Raw genomic sequence first — 22,796 nt, 5'->3', positions numbered from 1 at the left:
GCTACTTTTTTATCTTAAGAGAGAGGATCATATGAATTGAATATTTAGATAATGATGCAGGAAAGTAAGGTAGTAAGGCTAATACTGAATAATGAAACCGATCTCTGTAAATGGCTGATACTTTATCTCACTGTTACAATGTTCGCGCTGCTGGGCATAGTTGGTTCAGAATTCTCTTTGCCGCAGCGACTAGAGATTTTATGCAGATGGTATAGGTCCTTCTGTACGCTGGGTTATCCCTACAACGCTGTTTTCGCAAATTTGCACAAATTTTGAACAAGCTTTAATACGAAATGGCGAACGCGAAGTCATAGGTACAAATTCGCATGAAGCGAATTCGCCCCGTATGGTATGTGTAAACCCTTTTAACAGCCGCGAAAAAATGTAAGATATTGAGTTGTAAGGGACCGGAAAATATTACGATCCAGACAGTTCGACTTTATTTATTTTATTTCGTATCATTAATACAAATGAATCTGGACTTTTATCGACTTAAAAATTAAAAATTACGTAGTCCGCATTAATTAATAATCATCAAATTCGTAAACAAACACTTGGAAATTACTCATGCTTATAGCTATATGCAGTAGAATTTTTAGAGAGAAAGGGGGGGGGGGGGAGGGGAGAAAGAGAAATATAAGTAATTCCGCCAAGAACTGTCTAATACAAAGAAAAATGAGGTAAGTACTCACTTCTTTTAGTTAAAGTTTCGGTAGTATACGAGGTGTGTTCAAAAAGTAAGGTGACTTTTCAAATTTCACGGGCAACGTACTTTCGATTATCGATTTTTTTGTTTTGTTATGTTGGTACACTCTTCCCGAACATCTGTACCAAGTTACAAGTGTATAGCATTTTTTGTTTGGTTGTGAGAGGCGTAAAGGTTATAAGTGTAAAAAATGAAATAAAGTGCTCCAAAATACTTGAAATGTTGACGGTGGCATACGGTGAAACTGTTCTGAGTAAAAAAAATATTTACAAGTGGTACAAGCTCTGCCAAGATGGCCGGGAAGATGCCAATGACGAGCCTCGCTCTGGACGCCCAAGCACGTTAACAACTGATGAAAACGTTCAAGCAGTGAAGAAAATTGTTCTGGAAAATCGTCGAATCACTATCAGGGAAGTTGCTGAGGATGTTGGTATATCGCTTGGCTCGTGCCATGAAATTTTTTCTAACGTTTTGGGCATGAGACGTGTGTCAGCGAAGTTTGTTCCGAAATTGCTAAATTTTGACCAAAAGAACCGTCGCATGAGCATCGCTCAAGAACTGTTGAATGACGTCAACGACGACCCAGATTTACTCAAAAGGGTCATAACTGATGACGAATCATGGGTATATGGTTATGATATCGAAACCAAAGTCCAATCGTCACAATGGAAGAGCCCAGATAAGTCAAGACCGAAAAAATCACGCCAAGTTCGATCAAATGTCAAAGTTTTGCTCACTGTTTTCTTCGATTACCATGGCGTGGTGCATCAGGAGTTCTTACCATATGGACGTACGGTCAATAAACAGTATTATCTTGAAGTTATGCGCCGTTTGCGAGAAGCAATACGAAGAAAACGCCCAGAATTGTGGAAAAACAATTCATGGCTTTTGCATCACGATAATGCCCCTGCTCACTCATCCTTGCTTGTGAGAAATTTTTTGGCCATGTTACGTCTCAAGACGTATCATTATTCATTTACACTCTCTAAAAAGTACAATTCCGAATTTCGTAAAATCAAAACTATGTACACGTCCACCGGAAAACTATACGGCAGCAAAACACAAAGACCATACTCAGCATTACACTACGCACATTGAACTCGAAAGGAAAATTACCTAACTACACAGAAACATCAGCGATTAATTAAGCACAAATTCATGTATATCAGACGAACCACCCGTAAAGAGTCGGGCAGTCATTATTGTTACTCCGTACACGTCAGTTCGACAATTGACGAATAAACTTTACGTATCGACGCTACAGTCGCGTGCAAGCCTGTTCGACAATTCGGCTAACTATTGAATTACTACTTGTCAAACTATATTATTTAATCCTAATAAATACGCGATCCATTAAAAGTGAGAACGTGCAACTTCATTTTCAACCTATCCAAATACCGAGATCTACAATACCGAAAGTACTCTAGAGGCAGTAAGTACGACAAAATAATAAAACACATTCATTTCGATCCATATATCGTATATTACTCATTACCTGTGAGCCCCAACCAGGCACTAATATTATATTGGTACGTTTCGCACATTCGCTATTCGTAGTCTATGCACGAGACGTAACAATTGGTTCCGGTACGAAATTAGAAAAATCATTTTATTTTATCAATTCAAAGTGCAAAATCGGAATAAATTACTTTATCTTACCAATTCAAACTTTTCAATACAATCTTCAAGGTATCAATTAACAACAAATTAATAATTTCCAATCTCGAGAGAAATTTTTTTTTTACAAGAAATTACATTTCAATCGATTTCTTTTGAACTGAAAACACATAATATCAAATTCGTAAATTGTGTCATTTCATAAGCGAGAACCGTGCTTTGGCGTAGTAACTCGATCATCGCGCGCCGCGAGTAAATGACCTGGTAGAATCTACAACTCAGCAAAAATTTTGGAACTTGAGTCGAAATAAGGAAAGAGTAGAAAAAAGGAGGTCAAAATACTACTGTGGGCAAAAAGTAAGGTGAATTTGTTTGTAAAATGAAAAATCTTTATTTATTCTTCTACATCAATGTCATCCCCTTCCAAGAAATCCCCTCCCGATAAAATACACTTAAGCCAACGTTTTTTCCAATCCTCGAAACATGCCAAATAGTCCCTTTCCGGTATAGCCATCAGCGCCTTCTTCGATTCAGCTCTTATCTCCTCAATCGACTCGAAACGCGTTCCCCGGAGTGGTCTCTTGAGTTTTGGGAATAGCCAGAAGTCACACGGAGCCAAATCAGGCGAATACGGTAGTTGCGGAACGATATGCGTCGAATTTTTGGCGAAATGGTCACGAAGAACGAGTGCAGTGTGAGATGGTGCATTATCGTGATGCAAAAACCAAGAGTTGTTGGCCTATAATTCTGGTCTTTTTAGACGAATTGCTTCACGCAAACGACGCATAACGCTCAAATAATATTCCTTATTAACAGTTTGGCCGGGTGGAAGGAATTCATAGTGCACCACACCACGAAAATCGAAGAAAACTGTCATCATGACCTTGATTTTTGAACGACTTTGACGTGCTCTTTTCGGTCTGGCCTCGCCTTTAGCACGATATTCGCTTGATTGGTCGGTTGTTTCAGGGTCGTAAGCATAAATCCAAGTCTCATCTCCCGTAATCATGCATTTGAGCTTGTCCTGATAGTCAGAAAGCATTGTTTCACACACATCAACGCGGCGACTTTTTTGCAAGAAATTGAGCGTTTTCGGTACCAAACGAGATTTGACTTTTCGTAGGCCCAAATGGTCTTTCAAAATTGTTTTCACAGATCCTTCTGATATTCCGATCATATCAGTAAGGTCTCTAACAGTCAACCGACGATTTTCGAGCACTAATTCCTTCACTTTATTGACGTGTTGGTCATCTGTTGACGTCGATGGTCGTCCGGAGCGCTCCAAGTCATCAACACGTTCTCGACCCTCTTTGAAGTCTTTGTACCACTTATAAACATTTTTCTGCGACATGGTAGAATCACCAAAGGCCTTCCGCAACATCCTCAACGTTTCCGCAGTTGAAATTTCATTCCGCAAACAAAATTTGATGGCACTTCTTTGCTCAATTAAATCAGACATTGTAAAAATCGAAACATGCACTCTTGGTCGTTTGGTAAACACAAGCGTAAATATATTACTGATGATGACATTGACATGAAATTTGTCCCAGATGTCATTCGCAGTCCTACCAACTCAAGAAAAAAAGAACTAGCCCGAAATGTTAAGCCCGCGAAGTTTAAAATGAAAATTCACCTTACTTTTTGCCCACAGTAGTATCAATTCCTTACTTACTCATATACGAATTTGTTACTTATATAATTATACTTATATGAATGCTACAATATTATTAATCGAACAATATACGAATCATTTTACGTGACTCCCTCCCAATAACCGAACAAATTTTAATTATCGATTTTCAGTTCTCTTCTTAAGTTCAAATTATTTCCTTCTGAACCTTCTTATAATTTTCAATACAATTTAAATTCAACACATTTACTTTTCCTTTTCTTCTTTTTTTTTGAATAAAATGCCCAAATGAGTAAAAAAAATTATCCCAACTAGCAGAGTAATTTCAAACGACTCGAAGCTTACGCGATCCCAAACGCGTAGCAATCCCCAATTGAAAAGCCTCCTACATAAAGAGTTAGAAAAAAGCGCATTCAAAAGAAGCAGCAAGATACAATACTCACCTACAAAAGAAGCCAAGAAAACACAAGCAGAAATTACAAGAACCGAAGATTCACCAGCAACTCAAACAGAAGAACAAGATTCAATTATACAAGAAAACAACTCTTCAACAGTAAATACCACAATAGACCCCGATAAAAATCAACGATACTCAGACTTTGGAGGAATTTACAACGAACAAAGCCTGATCTTAGGAACTTCAAAAGATACATTTTTAAATCTCGAACTACAAAATCAAGAAGAAGAAAAAACACTTGCCGAAGAAGATAAACAAGAACTCACAATTCCGAAAAATTTTAAAATAATTTACAGAAGGAAGACTCACGGAAAAGTGATTTTCTAGCAGTAGGAAACATAGACACACTCATCGAAGACCCGTCTACTGTGGTAAGCAAGAAACAAAAATCATTAGAGAAAATCCTACGCCATCAATTAAAAAAATGCCTACAAATATGGATAACCAGGAAAAACCAATGAAATTACAATTGAAAGATGTAGCAGCCTTCGTCGCGGAGTTCGATGGCAAAAACATACCACCTATGGAATACATCTCCATGTTAAAGGAAGTAAAAGATATTATAGACGACATTGATGAGAGAAACCTTACAAAATTATTAAAAATAAAAATTAAAGATGAAGTAAAAGAGGCAATAAGAGGAAGTAAAGTGGAAAATATAACAGACCTAATCAATGCAATCAGAACCTTATACCCCATCAAAGAAGACATACACGCACTATATGCAAAAGTTCGTCAGATATCACAAGAGGAAGACGAATCAGTTGTACACTATACTAACAGAATACGACAACTAGTATTAAGAATAAAGGAACTAAATAAATGGGAGGACATCACAGCAATAGAACGAACACAATTCGAAGCTACACTAGACAAAGAAGCAGCTAAAAGCTATAGGAAAGGACTAAAAGCAGAAATCAGATACGAAATAGGCCCAGGAACTACAGTACAAGAAATGTCGACAAGGGTAATAGACATTGAGAGCGATATAGAAAAAAGGAAATAAAAAACAAAACCAAGTAGAAATTATACATATTCAAACGATAAAGAAGAGTTTCAAGAAGCAAAAATCCTCACATGTCAAATATGCAGAGAATATTCACATGAAGCTCTATTTTGTCGCACAGCAGCCTGCGTATACTGTAAAGGAACAGACCATTTCTCGAATAGCTGCAGGAAAGTGTCAAAGAAAATTGATTTTATATGCAAATTCTGTAGCCAACCGAGTCATTCAATAAGTGCTTGTCGCTTAAACAAAAGACAAAATATCCACTGCCAATATTGCCAAGAAATAGGACATGAAGTAGATCAATGCCCACACATCAGCGACTTCGAAGCATGCTAGAAATGCAACGAAACAGGACACAACCCAATAAATTGTAAGAATGGCCAAATTTTAAAACAAAACAAATGCGAAAATTGTGACAAGATTGGATATACAATGCAGCAGTGCCCGGAAGTAATATGCAGAAAGTGCAATAATATGGGCCACCTCGTAAAAGATTGTAAAGCAGGAGAAATAAAAAAGTCTCTATACAAAATATGTGCTATCTGTGAAGAAGTAGGCCACGAACAAGACACCTGCGACCAAGTAAAAATCATGTTCACAGAATTCAAAGCTAAACAGAAATTTAAGTGCCAGTATTACGAAGACACAGGCCACACAGCTAAGTATTGCCCACTTCTAAAAACGCAAGCGCAGCAAGTTCAACAAACTCAACAACTGTCATAGAACTCAAATCATAATGGATTCCAAAGGAAAGGCTGTGCCTACTGCAAAAGTCCAGGACATAATATAAACGACTGTAGAAAACTAAGCGCATTAATGAACAACACACCAACAAATTAACAAAAGATATGCGAATTCTGCAAGAAACACGGCCACGTAATCGATGAATGCAGCATAATCTTGTCACGACAAAAACAAGCCGGCGAATTCCGCGGAAAATATAAAATAGCCGGTCACACAACACAGAATTGCTTCAGAAATAAAGGAAGAGCGGGAAACTTCGAGGCCCTTTCTGGAGGGAACGCCTAGAAAGGGAACACAATGAAAAAGCGCTCCCACAACAAAAAGATACAAAAATACAACAAGTCAAAAACACAGCCAACATAGAAGCAAAAACATACGTATTGAAAATGGAAAATTTACTGTAATATATTGAAGTCGATGATCCATATTCAAACAAAAAACTCAAATTGTTGATCGATAGCGGAGCTCAACTAAACATCATACAAAATAATAGTATTTCAAAACGAGACATAAATAGCAATGAACGGATACTGATCTCCGGAATAACCGATAAGTCTATCAAAACCCTAGGATCTACAAAGATACCAATACAAAATACATACTTTGATTTCCATGTAGCCCGGACACTTTCTCTATCCCATACGATGGAATTCTAGAAATAAACATTATCTTAGACTACAAGGTGAGACTAGACGAAGGATACCTAGAAATCAATGGAGGAAAAATACTCGTAAAATCTACAAAAGATAAACATACAACTCCCACAATTACTACACTACAAGAAAAATCGATTGTTATCTCAAATCAAGAAGCCAACACTACAGAAGAAATTACAGGAAAATACGACATTACATCAAAAAATGAGGACATATCATTATATCAAGATCTAGAAAAAGTATTAACGACAGTAAACGAAATAAACACGCAAGAAAAAGAAAAAGCAGAGCAAGCACAAGAGAAATGCGACGAACAAACGTATCAAGCAAATTTAGCAAAATTCATGGAAAATATAAACGAAGCTCTCGAAAATAAAAAAGAGCAAACAGAAGAAGAATACATTATGGACAACTATTATACTTTTTGTTTGACATTAGAACAAAAAATAAAAATAGAGGACAATACAAAACAAAATATACAAATACAAGAAACAGAATTATCAGGTATCGAAACTATAGATACACAAAAAGAAATACAAAGGGAAATCATACAAGAAAAAGCCCCGGAAACTCAAGACACGAAAGAAAGACGAAACCGACTGATAGAGACAGTAAAGCTAGACCACTTAACCCACAAAAAAAAACAAGCGATAGAGAAATTGATTATATCATTCGAAGACATATGCTGGCTAGAAGGAGACGAACTCGGCATGTGCAATATCGAAGAACACGAGATCAAATTAACAGACGAAAAACCAGTATATATCAAACAATTTCCTTTGCCCTACACACTGAAACGAGTGGCATTGGACGAAACAAAAAAACTAATCGCAAACAAATTAGTTAGACCTTCAACAAGTGCATTTAATGCACCAGTATAGGTCGTTCCAAAAAAAGGACTCACTAAAGAGGGAAAAAAAAATGGAGATTAGTCATAGATTACAGAAAATTAAACGCTAAAACAATACCAGACCCTTACCTGATACCTAACATATTGGAAATCTTTGATTGTATAGGAAAAAACAAATTTTTTACAATTATCGACATGGTTTCTGGATTCCATCAAATAAAAATGAAAGAATCAGACATTCACAAAACCGCCTTCAGCATACCTGGCTTAGGACGCTTCGAATTCAAAGTGCTACCTTTTGGATTAATCAACTCGCCAAGAATTTTCCAAAGAGCACTAACAACAGCACTCGGAGATTTAAGAGAAAAAGGCTTTTGCTATGTATACATCGATGACGTAATCATTGTAGCAAATACACTAGAAGAACACAACGCAATATTCAAGCTCATAGCACAAAAGCTAAGGGAAGCAGGACTCAAATTAGAAACCAGCAAATGTAAATTTTTTCAAAAAGAAGTAGAATGTCTAGGACATATCATAAGCGAAGAAGGCGTAAAAACTGATCCAAAGAAAATCGAAGCAATAGAGAAATTCCCTATCCCTAAAACAGTTAAAAATATTAGAGAATTCTTGGGACTTACTAGCTATTACAGACGCTTTATAGACAACTTTTCAGATATAGCCAAACCATTAATACAGCTATTACAAAAAGACATAGAATTTGTCTGGAATACAGAGAGACACAAATCATTCGACAACTTAAAGAAAGCTCTATGCTCTGCACCAATACTGCAATATCCAGACATGACAAAACCCTTCATAATAACAACAGACGCATCAAATTTCGCATTAGGGTGCGTACTCTCACAAGGCAAAATAGGCGAGGACAAACCAATTGCATTTGCATCAAGAGTGCTAAAATCAGCAGAAAAAAAGTACCACACATACGAACGCGAAGTATTAGGAATCGTGTTCGCTGTGAAAACATTCAGAAATTACATATACGGAAATAAATTCACAATAGTAAGTGACCACAAACCACTACTATCTCTCAAATCTGCCGACAATAACTCCAGAGTACAAAAATGGAGACTCAACCTACTGGATTACGACTATGATATTATCTACAAACCCGGGAAGATAAATACAAACGCAGACGCACTATTAAGAAACCCTGTAGAAAATACCATGGTGACAGTCGTAACCAGAGCGCAAAAAGCTAAAGAAACAGGAAAAATACAAACAACAGACATACAAAATAACAATACAAAAATAAAAAGAACAATTAAGAAGAAAAGAAAGCAAAAAACAAGCCCAAAGGATAAGAAAACAGAAGAAAACATCCAAGATTACCCACCAGAAATCACGACAAGCAAAGCAGATCTAGAAAAACAGAAACACGTAGTCTTCACAAAAAAATCCATAGAGTCACGGAACGACAACGTTGCAATATGTGTAAACCAATCACGACAAATATTAGACAAAAAAATGGAACAATTTATAAAGTCAAAGAAAATCAATATCAATAAAGACCTCCGCACAAATGAAATCGAAATTATAAAAATAAATTCAAGAAAATTATTTATTCTATGCATAGACTCAGGCCAATCAGCAATAACAATAAAACAAATTATCACTCACATCGTAGGAACCCTGAAAGAAATTATGGCACAACAAAAAGAAAATAGATTCAGCATTTCAAAAGGCAGTCATTATTGTTACTCCGTACACGTCAGTTCGACAATTGACGAATAAACTTTACGTATCGACGCTACAGTCGCGTGCAAGCCTGTTCGACAATTCGGCTAACTATTCAATTACTACTTGTCAAACTATATTATTTAATCCTAATAAATACGCGATCCATTAAAAGTGAGAACGTGCAGCTTCATTATTCAACCTATCCAAATACTAAGATCTACAATACCGAAAGTACTCCAGAGGCAGTAAGTACGACAAAATAATAAAACACATTCATTTCGATCCATATATCGTATATTACTCATTACCTGTGAGCCCCAACCAGGCACTAGTATTATATTGGTACGTTTCGCACATTCGCTATTCGAAGTCTATGCGCAAGACGTAACAATTGGTTCCTGGGCCTATTTCGTATCTGAATAAAACAACACCACAATCATGCATCAGCCACCATATTCACCGGATTTGGCACCATGTGACTTTTTCTTGTTCCCAAAACTAAAGAGACCTATGAAAGGACGGAGATTTGCAACGCTTGAAGAGATAAAGACTGCATCGCTGGAAGAGCTCAAGTCTATGCCGAAAAGTGCTTATGAGAAGTGCTTTGAGGATTGGAAAAACCGTTGGCATAAGTGTATTGTATCTGAGGGGGATTACTTTGAAGGGGACAACATAAATATTGATAAATAAATAAATATTTTTTCTTAAAAATACAAAGTCACCTTACTTTTTGAACACACCTCGTATAATATAAGGGTCTAATGTATTTTGATTCGTGTACTGTGTAAATATTGAATGCAGTAATTTCAATTCATTACAGTCCAATAAATTTCATAAACGTCATAAGTCCAATAAATCTAATGAATCTAATGAATCTAATAAATTAAGTAATTACAGTAAATTCTATAAATCCAAGAAATGCAATAAACTCTGTTTTTTTATACTGTATTGCAACGGTAGTCGATTTAATTAATCGAACCGTTCGCGATTTTGCTTCTCGCGCGTTAGTTCGAACTATTGAGAGAGAGAAGGGGCGCGCGATCATTTGAATAAGTAGTTACGCCTCAGCTGTTTACGCGAGTTTACCGCCGATTTGTGTTTTGCACTTTGATTCGCAAAAATAATTAGTTTTCCGAACAAATACGTGCGTGGGTGCAACAGTAATATTGTAGCAGCAAGCAGCGGTGCAGAAACAGCAGATTTGCAGCATATAAAGGCGAATTGAGGCAGTGCAGCTGATTAAGCGAGGTGCAGCGGCAGTTGATCATTTTGCAACAACAATTACGGCTGATCACCGTAATTGCACCGCATGGTAGGTGCACCTTCCGTCATTTTAACCCTTTTCCTCCCAAATAACACAAATTTTTTCTTAACTTTCATCCTCATATCTTTTAATGAAAAAATCGTATGAAAAATTTATCAAGCATCATATCTTGTAGATTTTGACCTCCTCTTTCGAATGCCGTTGACAAAATTTACCTAAATTTCAAGCCGGAAACGTTATAGGCCGGTTTTCCGGAAAATTCACAAATTTTTCGCGATTTTTTTTCTAAAAAAAGTGTATTTTAAAATGGAAAAAGTTTGCACACACCATTGGAAACACTGTTATCGGTGTTATAGATGTCTTTTCTTCCAAATGCCGTTGTATTTTTTCCGAAATTCAAAATGGCGAACACAAAATGGCGTTCGAAAGGAAAAATTTTTTTTTTAAACTTGACGAATTTTTTCCTTCAAAACTATTAAGTTTAGTGAAAAATTTCTAAGAACAAAAATGTCTTAAAATTAGTCAAGAAATACTCTCAAATTTTTTCAGATTTTTTTACAGCGAATTTGGAAATTTCGATTTTCCGATTTTCCACGAATTCGAAAATTAACTCGGAAAATTCTAAAAAAAATTGAGAGTACTCCTTGGTAAATTTTTAGGCTCTTTTGTTATTATGAATTTGTTTATTGAGTCAATAGTTTTTGAGTAAAAAATTTATCCATTTTATTCCTAGTATACATTTTTTTCAATTTGGTTTCACAAAATTTTAAAAAATTTCAAGTCTAACAATTATTTTTTTTTTGCTATCCTCGCTAAAAGTCGATTTTTCTGATCGCGACGTGATGGACTTTAGGCGAGAGAGGAGCAGAAAAATAGTATGTCAGTCACGGCCGTAAATAAAAAAGCCTCAGATCAGGCGAAACCTCGGGCGACAATATTCGGCCAATTTGACACCTTATTTACTTTTATGGTCTAAGGCCATTATTATCATTTAAAAAATTCAAGAGTCAATTGGTTTAGGTTTTCAAAAATTTTTTATTTTAACCCACAGTGAAAAATTGTTAAACATTCATTTACGTAAACGTTTTGAAATTTTATTTCTTACTAAGTTTTATGAGTTGTTAGATTTTCAGTTTTCAATATTCTGTCGTAAATTCTTGTGCAGTTATAAGCAGAACTTTTAATTTTTGTTTCTTGATACATGCTTAACCATACAAAATTTTCTCATAAAGAGTAACTATAGTAGTGTTTGAATTCCGTTCGAATTTTTCGTGTTGTACTTAAAAATTTCATAGTAATAATTGAAAAATTTTAATTTGCAATCTTCGTTTTAGTTATTTTTTATACAAATCACAAATTAAATTTTTAATTAATATTCTTTTATCTAAAAGCCATAGTTGTTACTTCTAATCATTAAAAATTCACAAAATAAACATACCGTAAATTATTTTTTTTCGCAATGCCAAAACGAAAACAACCATCATCAAAATCCTCGCGCCAAAACATTACAAATGTTTTGCTCGAAGATTCATGTCAGTTATTGGAATACGATAACCGGATTGACGTTTCCGTCATGCCTAATGCTAATGATTCGGATATGGAATCAGACTTGTTTAGCGATGATGATATATCTGATAAACAAACGTCAAACGAAATTGAAAAGGTACTATCTTACAAGCAGATTACCAACAATTATTCTTCTGATCAAAAGTATCTAGAAGAAAATTATAAATATAATTGGACATTAGGAGAAAAAAAGTGCGCTGAAACACTTAAAAATGAATATTTATTGACTGATAAACAACGGGATGAGATTCTTGCGAGTTCGCCAACTAAATTGTTCGAAACATTTTTATCTGCCGAGATAAAAACTCATATTATTGAAGCCTCTGCCGAAAATGATTTGCATTTATCAATGAGTGAAATGAATACTTATTTGGGTATAATAATTCTAACAATTTTCAATAAAAGACCAGAGATAAGTGACTATTAGTCCACCAATCCGTTGTAAAATCAGCTATGTCCTATAATAGATTTCAACAAATCAAAGGGAAAATGTTATATTCCAAAAAATCTGAACAAAATCAAAATGACTTTGCCTGGCGAGTACGTACTATCTTTGAAATTTTCCGGAAAAACTATAAAGCGTTCCACGTGGACGTAGTTTTTGAAGTAATAACAATAACAATAACAATAACTTGAAACAATTTGGTTTTTTCCAAACTGCCATAGCTGTTGACGAAATGATGGTTAAGTTTTTCGGAAGGTTGGTAATCAAACAATTTATACGTAATAAACCAGTAAGGTTCGGTATCAAGATGTGGGCATTATATGGAGCTGATGGGTTTTTATTTGATTGTGAAATCTACGGCGGAAAAAATGCAGCCATCGATGGAAACTTGAAAAAATGCGCTTTGAGAAGTAGAGTGGTTCTCGGTCTTTTAGAAAAACTTTTTATTACCACAGTAAGAAAAAAACTAAAAATATACCATCTATACTGTGACAACTTTTTCACTAGCCCTGATCTATTTGTACATTTGCAATCATTAGGTTTGAGAGCTACGGGAGTTGTGAGAAAAGATAGAGTGAAAGAAAAGAATGATTTAGATAAAAAAGCTTCACGCGGGACTTTTATTGTAAAACATGATCAGACTAGCGGTATGAATTTGATAACTTTGATGGACTCAAAAGAAGTGTCAATGCTTTCTACTGCTGCTGGAGTTGGATCTGAAAGTAAAGTTAAAAGATATTCCAAAGAAATGAAAAAAAAAGTTGAAATTAAAATGCCTCTTGCATTTACGACCTATAATAAGTTTATGGGTGGTGTCGATATACATGACCAATATTGTAGCAAAGCATCACCATCCATGAAAAGTAAGAAGTGGACTTTTTCAGTATTTATAAGAATTATTGAATCATCTATTACTGATGCGATTATATTGTTTAATGCTGTGCCTCCAGAAGGGACTGAAAAATCGACTATCAAAGATTTTGCAATGAACATTGCACAAAATTATCTATCACAAACTAAATTAAAAAATCACGTCTATTTCAAAACTACCGTATATAAAAAGTGCTTATTCGATTGTGGTAACCGAAATTTTGGTATTGCAATCAATGCAATCAATATATTTGTCAAACTTGTTGGCATGACTCTCATGCTGAATGAAAACACTAACTTTTATAAAGAGTTTTATTACTATTCAAATTATATTAAAAAATTATAAAAATTAAAAAACTATACAAAAAAAATTTTTTAAATTTAAAAAATGTAAAAAAAGTAAAAAATAAAAAAAAAATAGAAAAGACTCTTTATATCACGTTTACCTCTACGTGGTAAGGGTCGGGCAACGATAAAAACGTTTTGTCGGCAAAAAGACGTGATAAAAAAAACGTTGGTTTACATTTAGTTCTTTTTTATGTAATTTATACTAGGTATAAAATTGATTAATTTTTTACTTAAAAACTATTGACTCAATAAACAAATTCATAATAACAAAAGAGCCTTAAAATTTACCAAGGAGTACTCTCAATTTTTTTCAGAATTTTCCGAGTTAATTTTCGAATTCGTGGAAAATCGGAAAATCGAAATTTCCAAATTCGCTGTAAAAAAATCTGAAAAAATTTGAGAGTATTTATTGACTAATTTTAAAACATTTTTGTTCTTAGAAATTTTTCACTAAATTTGATAGATTTGGAGAAAAAATTCGTCAAGTTTAAAAAAAAAATTTTTCCTTTCGAACGCCATTTTGTGTTCGCCATTTTGAATTTCGGAAAAAATCCGACGGCATTTGAAAGAAAAGAAATCTATAACACCGATAACAGTGTTTCCAATGGTGTGTGCAAACTTTTTCCATTTCAAAATATACTTTTTTTAGAAAAAAAACGCGAAAAATTTGTGAATTTTCCGGAAAACCGGCCTATAACGTTTTCGGCTTAGAATTTAGGTAAATTTTGTCAACGGCATTCGAAAGAGGAGGTCAAAATCTACAAGATGTGATGCTTGATAAATTTTTCATACGATTTTTTCATTAAAAGATATGAGGATGAAAATTAAGAAAAAATTTGTGTTATTTGGGTGGAAAAGGGTTAAGCGAAACAAAATACATTCGGTATTTTGTTTATCCGTGATAACGTTATATTTTTTGTATTCGCGTCGTGGGTTAGATCGCGGTAGAATTCAAATCTACTCTCTCTCTCTCTCTTTCTTACCGAACATAATTAAATTGTAAAATCCTATTTTCGTGCCTTTCGGCCCATCAAAGACTGTAGTGATTTTTTATTAAATAAAGTCTGTTAAATTTATTCGCCTTTTCGTCGTTTAATTTTCATGGTAGCTTAAGTATTTGAAACAGGCTTAGGTTTTAATCCAATTATATCTAGGGGATTAAGAAGATTAAGAGTAAAGTCGCTCACACTTAAAACTCATCAAGTGTAACAAGACACGTGACTTAAGGTGAGTTCAACTCCGATCAATAGAAGACAACTAGGATAAATCATCTGACATTAAGGCGAATACACGTATTATCATACGTGTTTAACGGAGCGGCGGTTTGCTCTGCATCGTGGGAGTTTGTTCTTAAATAAATTTCCCATTTTCAGATTTATCTCCCCCGTTACAGTATTTATATTTAACGTAATTCCTTCTACTTATTATAATCCAATAAACTCTACGAGGGTGGTTCGATAAGTACTTAGCCTCACCGCCCGATGGCACCACTCTCGCAAAAGAAATATTCTATCACGTAGTACAACCTTCTCGATGGTTACTGTCAAGATTTCAACCGGATCGGAGTTGTAGTTTATTTTTTAGAACGTGTGAAAGCAAGTGTGTCCGTTGATTTTTGGAAAATGGAAAAAGAGCAGTATCGGTCGGTGATTCGATTCTTGTTTTTCGAAGAGAAATCGCGCAGCGAAATCAAAAAGCGCTTGGATGCTGTGTACGGTGACTCTTCTCCTTCGATGACGACCGTCAAAAATTGGTTTAACGAGTTTCAATGTGGTCGCACGTCGATTTTTGAAGAGCCACGTCCAGGTGCTGCGAAAACGGCTACCACGGAGGATAACGTGACAAAAATCCACGATCTCGTATTAGCAGATCGGCGATTGAAGATGCGCGAGATAGCTAAGATCGTAGACATCTCAACAGACCGCGTGAGTCATGTCCTGCATGAAATTTTGGGCATGAGAAAGCTGTCGGCGCGATGGGTTTGCTCACGCGTTTGCTCACTCCGGACAACAAGCGCAACCGTGAGACAACTTCAGAGTAATATCTGACGCTGTTTAAGCGCAATCCGAAGGAGTTTCTGCGTCGTTTCGTGACAGTCGACGAAACGTGGATCCACTGGTATACACCAGAGACCAAGGAACAGTCGAAACAGTGGACTTTACCCGGCGAAAGTGCTCCGAAGAAGGCGAAGACTGCCCCATCGGCCGGAAAGGTGATGGCCACCGTTTTCTGGGATTCACAAGGTCTGATCTACATCGACTACCTGGAGAGGGGCAAAACTGTCACAGGGCTGTACTATGCCGAATGATTGGGCCGATTCGACGTCGAATTGCAAAAAAAAACGGCCCCATTTTGCGATGAAAAAAGTGCTCTTCCACCATGACAACGCACCGGCTCACACCTCCGCCGTCGCCATGGCCAAATTGGTCGAATTAGGCTACGAACTGCTGTCCCATCCACCGTATTCTCCAGATTTAGCCCCGTGCGACTTCTTTTTGTTTCCAAACTTGAATAAGTCACTCGCCGGGCAGAAATTTGAGTCGAATTAGGAGGTAATCGCTGCCACGGAAGCCTACTTTTCAGACCTCGAGGAAACGTATTTTTCAAACGGGTTAAAGAAGTTGGAGCATCGCTGGGCCAAGTGTATCGAACTAAAAGGAGACTATGTTGAAAAATAAAACGCCACTTTTCCAAAATTTTCGTTTTTCTTTTGTAAGCTAAGTACTTGTCGGACCACCCTCGTAGTAAACTCTATGTATATATACGAGGATCATTTGAAAAGTCCGTGCAAAAATAAAAACTGCTTGATTTTTTTTAATAAATCATTTTTATTTTTCAACATAGTCTCCTTTTAGGCTTATACACTTTATCCAACGCTGCTCTAGTTTGTTAATCTCTTCCAAATAATAGGATTTGTCCAAGTCTGTAAAATAGGCATTCGTTTCTGCAATCACCTCCTCGTTTGAATAAAATATTTTCCCTGCCAGCTATTTTTTCATATTAGGGAACAAATAGTAGTCCGACGGAACCAAGTCTGGAGAATAGGGGGGATGTGAAACGAGTTGGAAACCTATCTCCATCAGTTTTGCGGCCACAATTGCTGAGGCGTGAGCTGGCGCATTGTCGTGGTGGAAGAGGACTTTTTTGTGGTCCAATCGTGAACGTTTCTCTAGCAACTCGGTTTTCAAACGATTCAATAACGATGAATAATATTGGTTTGTAATGGTTTTACCCTTTTCCAGATAGTCGATGAAGATTATTCCTTGCAAATCCCAAAAGACAGTCGCCATAACCTTCCCGGCCGAAGGAATTGTCTTCGCCTTTTTCGGAGCAGATTCCCCCTTGGTAACCCATTGTTTAGACTGTTCGTTGGTCTCAAGAGTGTAGTAATGTATCCATGTTTCATCTACAGTAATGAAACGACGCTTAAAGTCTTGCGGATTTTGCTGGAACAGCTGCAAACCATTCTTGCAACACTTCACGTGATCTCGTTTTTGTTCAATCGTGAGCAATCGCGGCACCCATCTAGCGGATAGCTTTTTCATGTCCAAATGTTGGTGCAAAATATTATGTACCCTTTCGCTCAAGATGTCTACAGTACTAGCAATCTCACACACCTTCACTCTTCTGTCAGCCATCACCATATCATGGATTTTATCAATGATTTCTGAAGTGGTAACCTCAACAGGGCGTCCAGAACGTTCAGCGTCTTTTGTGCTCATATGGCCACTCTGAAAATTTTGAAACCACTTATAAGCCATTCTAATCGAAGGTGCACAATCACCATAATGTTTATCAAGCTTTTGTTTAATTTCCAGAGGCGTTTTGCCTTTGAAAAAGTAATGTTTCATCAATACACGAAATTCTTTTTCGTCCATTTTTTTACAACCACTCGATTTCTTTGATTGAAACGAATGTAAAACACAAAGTGATTGGTCGATCTGGCTGAAACTTGGTGTATGCTCTTACAAAGTTATGCCACTAATTGAAAATAACCTTGATACGCACTAGTAGCGCCATCTCTCTGACTTTGCACGGACTTTTCCAACGACCCTCGTATATATATATATATATATATATATATATATATATATATATATATATATATCACACACACACACACACACATGTGAATATATAAGTGTCTATTAGAACAAAACTAGTCTTGAAGAAAAATAGTTGCAACCTCGCTGAGTCGGTGCTCACTTCTGATTAACTGGTCTGGTCCTCGCAATTGCTCTGCTCACTTTGTTAGCTATTCTGCCTCCTTTACACTTTCTCTCTTTGATTTATGCGTTTTTAATCGCTGCCTTAGTCCTCGGTAAATACGCTGACTGCAGCATGCTGTCGCAGTATGTTACAGCAGTGCGCGCGGGCTTTCCTACTTAATCTCGCCGAGGTGCGCACACATGTGTTGCTGACCACAGCATCTTATCGCTAAACTCTTGGCCTTGGCACTACGCAAGCGAAGCTCTCGCAGGTGAGCTCTCTCTCTATATATATATATTTAAGCATATATAGGAAAGAAAATAGCCCATCACTCAACACGAAGTAAAAGTTTATGATGTAAAAAATGGACTTGAAAACGTTAAATTTTATGATATCAATCGCTTATCGGGAAAAATTCGTCTTACGAAGTTATAAACGTATAAAATTTATATTATAATTGGAATAAAATTTACAATAAAATTATATGAATTTTTTACACTAAAAAATTGCTTATGATACACGGAATGTTATTCAAAATTAAGTTTGCCAATTTTGGTACATCTCAATCATGAAATATACGAGTATGTCCAGTATCAATAACTGAATGACAATTATCTAATACATATTTAGTAATTCTTCTTATTTTTTCCTTGTACATGCCTTCTTTATTAAAAGTATGCGCCCATGGTTTTAATAGTGTGATTGACTGAACTTTTCAGAATCTATGTTGTCCAGTTTTTAGAACAAGGTTTGTTGTAACGACGCTTCTCCAGTATTCGACAACTTTTGATTTATAATCCCATGCTAGATCTTCCATATCCATTGTACAGATTTATAAGCTTTCATCAATATCTTCTGTCCATATTCTATCACTATCTCCAACGATTTTTATCTTAACATCTTTAAAAGGTTTTGGAAATGTAATATTTCTTGTTCGATCAAATCTGGTTCTTGAAAGGTATTCAAGAAATCTATTAATAAATTTTCTATACCGTTCTTTAATGCAATTTTGTCCTTCGTAACAGGACTTTCTTTTATATTCATCGTTCAAAATGACAACATCAATAAATTTATACCGTTTACTGGATTAATCATTTTTCAAGTTGTTTGATAAAACATAAATATTAAATTTTTGAATATTAATTATTCAATATATTTATGTAAAATTGAAACATTAACTTTCATTAACTTGCACAAATGTTTTACGATTATTTTTATTAAAGTAAATAACATAATTATAGAAAAACAATCAACGCTCTGTTCTTTATAGTTACTAATGTACTTAGGGCAATAAGTCTTTCGTTATTGCGATTGCCGTCTTTTAGACTTCCTTAATTGCAATATAGTCGTTATTTCGTTCATCATTTAAACTTGCGTTTCCAGGAGAACTGGATTAAATAGCATCAAACTAACTATTGGCAATGGGACATAAAGAAAAAAAAGTACCAGTGTTTTTTTGTCTTTTGCAATTTCTCATAAAAAATTAATAAATTAATGAAACAAATTATCACAAAAGTCAATTTCATGTAAATCTGATCACGTTGTGACGAGAGCAAGCCATATGCTTACCTTTAGCTATCTCTCTCTCCCTCCTTTCTTTTTTCGGCAAGACACAGTAGCCAGTGTTGGGCGCACCATAGTAATGCGTCTAACGATTGACCTTTTGTTTCAGCCGTCGAAGATCGCCGAGAGTGGCCAAAGAAGAAGTATTAGTGAGAGAAAGAGAGAAAACGTGCACGCACGAACTATGCAGATTTAGACATGAGTGCGACATACAACCAATTAGCGTTCTTTGTAGTACACCGCTTAATAAGGTCAAGTGGGGATGCAGTAGAGCAAAAGCAAGTAGCGAGAAGGGAGCCGGCAGAAAGAGGTGTGAGTCGAGTCGGCAGAGAGCAAGAAAGCAGTTGAGAGCAAGCAGAGAGTGTAGGCAATCAAAGGTAGGTATCAAGAGTGTAGGCAATCACAACAGGGCAGGTTATGCCCAGCAGTATGGGCTGCAATTGCCGGGGGCACGAGTAGTAAGGAAAGAGCACGCACAGGTCATTGTTATCGCCAGCGACTGAGCAGGCAGCAGAACGAGATAGTGTTGCCTGCAGCAACGTCTTGTCAGGGCCTAGAGAGAAGACAGTCTCGTCAATAGTAGTTCTTCTCATGACCGGCGGTTCAGCGCCCAGCAAGGTCAAGTGTCTCTTTTCTTGACTATCTCTCTCTTGTGTGCGCAAGTACTCTCTCTCCGTATTGATTCTCTTTATGGCAACTACAAGGCCGTGTTAGGTCTGACTTGAATAGTTGAATAGTAAGACATTCATTCACTGGCTACTCGACGTGTGGTTCGAGCAGTGACTCGTGTAAAGAGAATGCTTGCCAAGGCGATACCACCACTGGGCAAGCTTGCGTTTTGGTAATAATTTTAAGGTAATAGTGTGTTTATTGTTAAAGTTGCGATTTATTTATATTCAGTTCTTTTATAGTTGTGTTTATTAAAGTAAGATTGCGACTTATTTTGTTTGTTCATTGTAAAATATAGAGTGGTAATTTGAAGTGATGGTACACAATCATTTAATGGTCTATTCTTTTTTTTTCCTTCGAACGCCTGTTTTATCCCTCATTTAAAGAATTTGTTGCAAAGCGCGTAGGTGACGTGACAACTTCGTTACAACGTCAATACATTTTAAGGGAAAAATTTTGACGAAAATCTATGTAACATTTTTTTTTCAGACCACAATTTGTTAGTGGACAATAGCAAAAAAGTTCAATGTACTAAATTTTTATTTTTTAGGTGAGTTTATAATTCTCTGCAAACTCTGCAACCTTGTAGTTAGGTGTATAACTTGAAGGAAGGTTTTTGTTATAAAAATCTGAAAAGCGCGTTAGATATCACGTTTGAGTGGTGGGCTAATGGCACATTCCAGACTATGACGATCAGTTTTTCAGGGGTAGGTTTCGGATTTTCTTGAAACTTGGTCTACATATTGCCTATATGGTAGTGTATTTAAGTATGGATTATTAGATCATCATAATAATTATATCAAAAGTTATAAAGAATTAAACATTTTTACGAAAAATTTTCAAAAATTTATATTTCCGCAATCATTTAAGATATCGGAACGAATGTTTTTTTAAATTACACATAAAAGGGTGTACTTTAACGATATTAAGCGAACAATACTTTGATATCAATTTTTCCAAAAGTTCTTAACATTTTTTTAAAACAATGATTTATATCTCAAAAAGTGCTACTTTTATTTAAAAAATTTTTTTTTATTGAATTCCTTGACACATTTTTTTTTAAGAATCCGTTTTAAAATTCATCGAGCGATCATTAGATGCGACACAGTGAGCGATAATAGTGGACGCTCACAGGCCTTACGACACTCGCTCGGCCGCGCGTCGGCGCTGCTATCAAATTTACCAACTTAGCGGTGTCGTAGAGTTTTTCCCGTAGAATCGATTAACGTAATAAATTTTACAGAAAAATGACTTATTTGCTAATTTTTTTATATAAGTTATTAATTATTTGTAAAAGATAAAAGAAAAAACACTGGTACGTTTTTTTTTTTGTTATGTCCTGTTTCCATCAAATAGTTCATTGTATCTCATCCAGTTTTGGTCTGGGCCTTTGGATCGGGTTAAACAACGATGATTTAGAGTGTGGTTGGAGCTGGCTGGTCAATTGGTACACCGCAAATTTTTCAAATTCTTGGGAGAAATTTACAAATAAACTCCATCGAAGATCTGTCATATATGAGCAGATTGAAGAAAGCGTTTTTTTCTTACTTGCAGTAAGCAAACACGCGCCATAATATATATCTCATTAGATGTTGAAGAAATTACATCAATGATCTGATAACATGATTAGGTACTGATTATACACACACACACAGATCGCCGTGATGACTTCTCTGAAGATATCATGATGCGTATACACTATGCCACAAAATTAACGCAACATTTAATTCCGATTAAAAAAGGGCACAACTTCAAAGATTGATATCTCAGGGAAAAAAATCGCAATGGGGTCAATATTTTTTTTAATTGAAAGCTAAAGTCTCTACTTCAAGATGATAAAACTCAATTTTTTGATTAACTCAACCTCTACTTATGTGACCTTGATATTCAAGATCATTTTTTATAGCTCAAAAATCATAATATTTCGCAATGCGGCTGTGCGTGGGTGATTTTTTCGATAGTTCTAATCATTGCGTCTTAAAGTACAGATCTTTTTCATTTAAAAAGATTCTTCCCGATACCTTGACGGATCTACCAAAAAAAAACCTGTTCGGTTGAATATGGTTTGGCTCAAAACGCTACGTCCTACGACACCGAATTCATATTCAAGCATCATTACCATACGGGCCAAATCGTAACTCTTCTGTGAATAAGACGTTCGTCCACTGTCTAATCGTTCATTGTCCATAAGTTCTAGCATAGTGTAGACGAAATCTACGATGTCATATTGTGAGAAAGAGTACTCTATTTATTTTTTTTATTTATTTAATTTTTTTAAATGATTGCGCTGATCTTATTGCGACTCCACCTCCTGGGTTAACAGCTAGACGTTACAACGATGAAATTTTGGAGCCTCATGTGCTTCGAATGATTCACCGCATAGGTCCAAATTTCATTTTCATGAAAGATAATGCACCACCCCATTCCGCAAGAATTACTGAGGATTACATCCGGGAATATCGCTTAGAGATACTGCCGCATCCATCTAATAG

General features: G+C 35.8%; 1 protein-coding gene across 3 annotated transcripts in view; it reads right to left on the bottom strand.

Annotated features, from left to right (window-relative positions):
* Window positions 1-22,796, bottom strand: part of LOC131668362 (ATP-dependent RNA helicase SUV3 homolog, mitochondrial) — a 114,121-nt gene that overhangs the window by 5,114 nt on the left and 86,211 nt on the right. The window lies entirely within an intron of this gene.

Source organism: Phymastichus coffea, unplaced genomic scaffold, assembly GCF_024137745.1.
Source record: "Phymastichus coffea isolate CEN01 unplaced genomic scaffold, Cenicafe_Pcof_1.1 PCOF00006, whole genome shotgun sequence".
In the NCBI taxonomy this organism is placed as follows: Eukaryota; Metazoa; Arthropoda; class Insecta; order Hymenoptera; family Eulophidae; genus Phymastichus; species Phymastichus coffea.
This window is presented reverse-complemented; position numbering and strand designations above follow the sequence as displayed.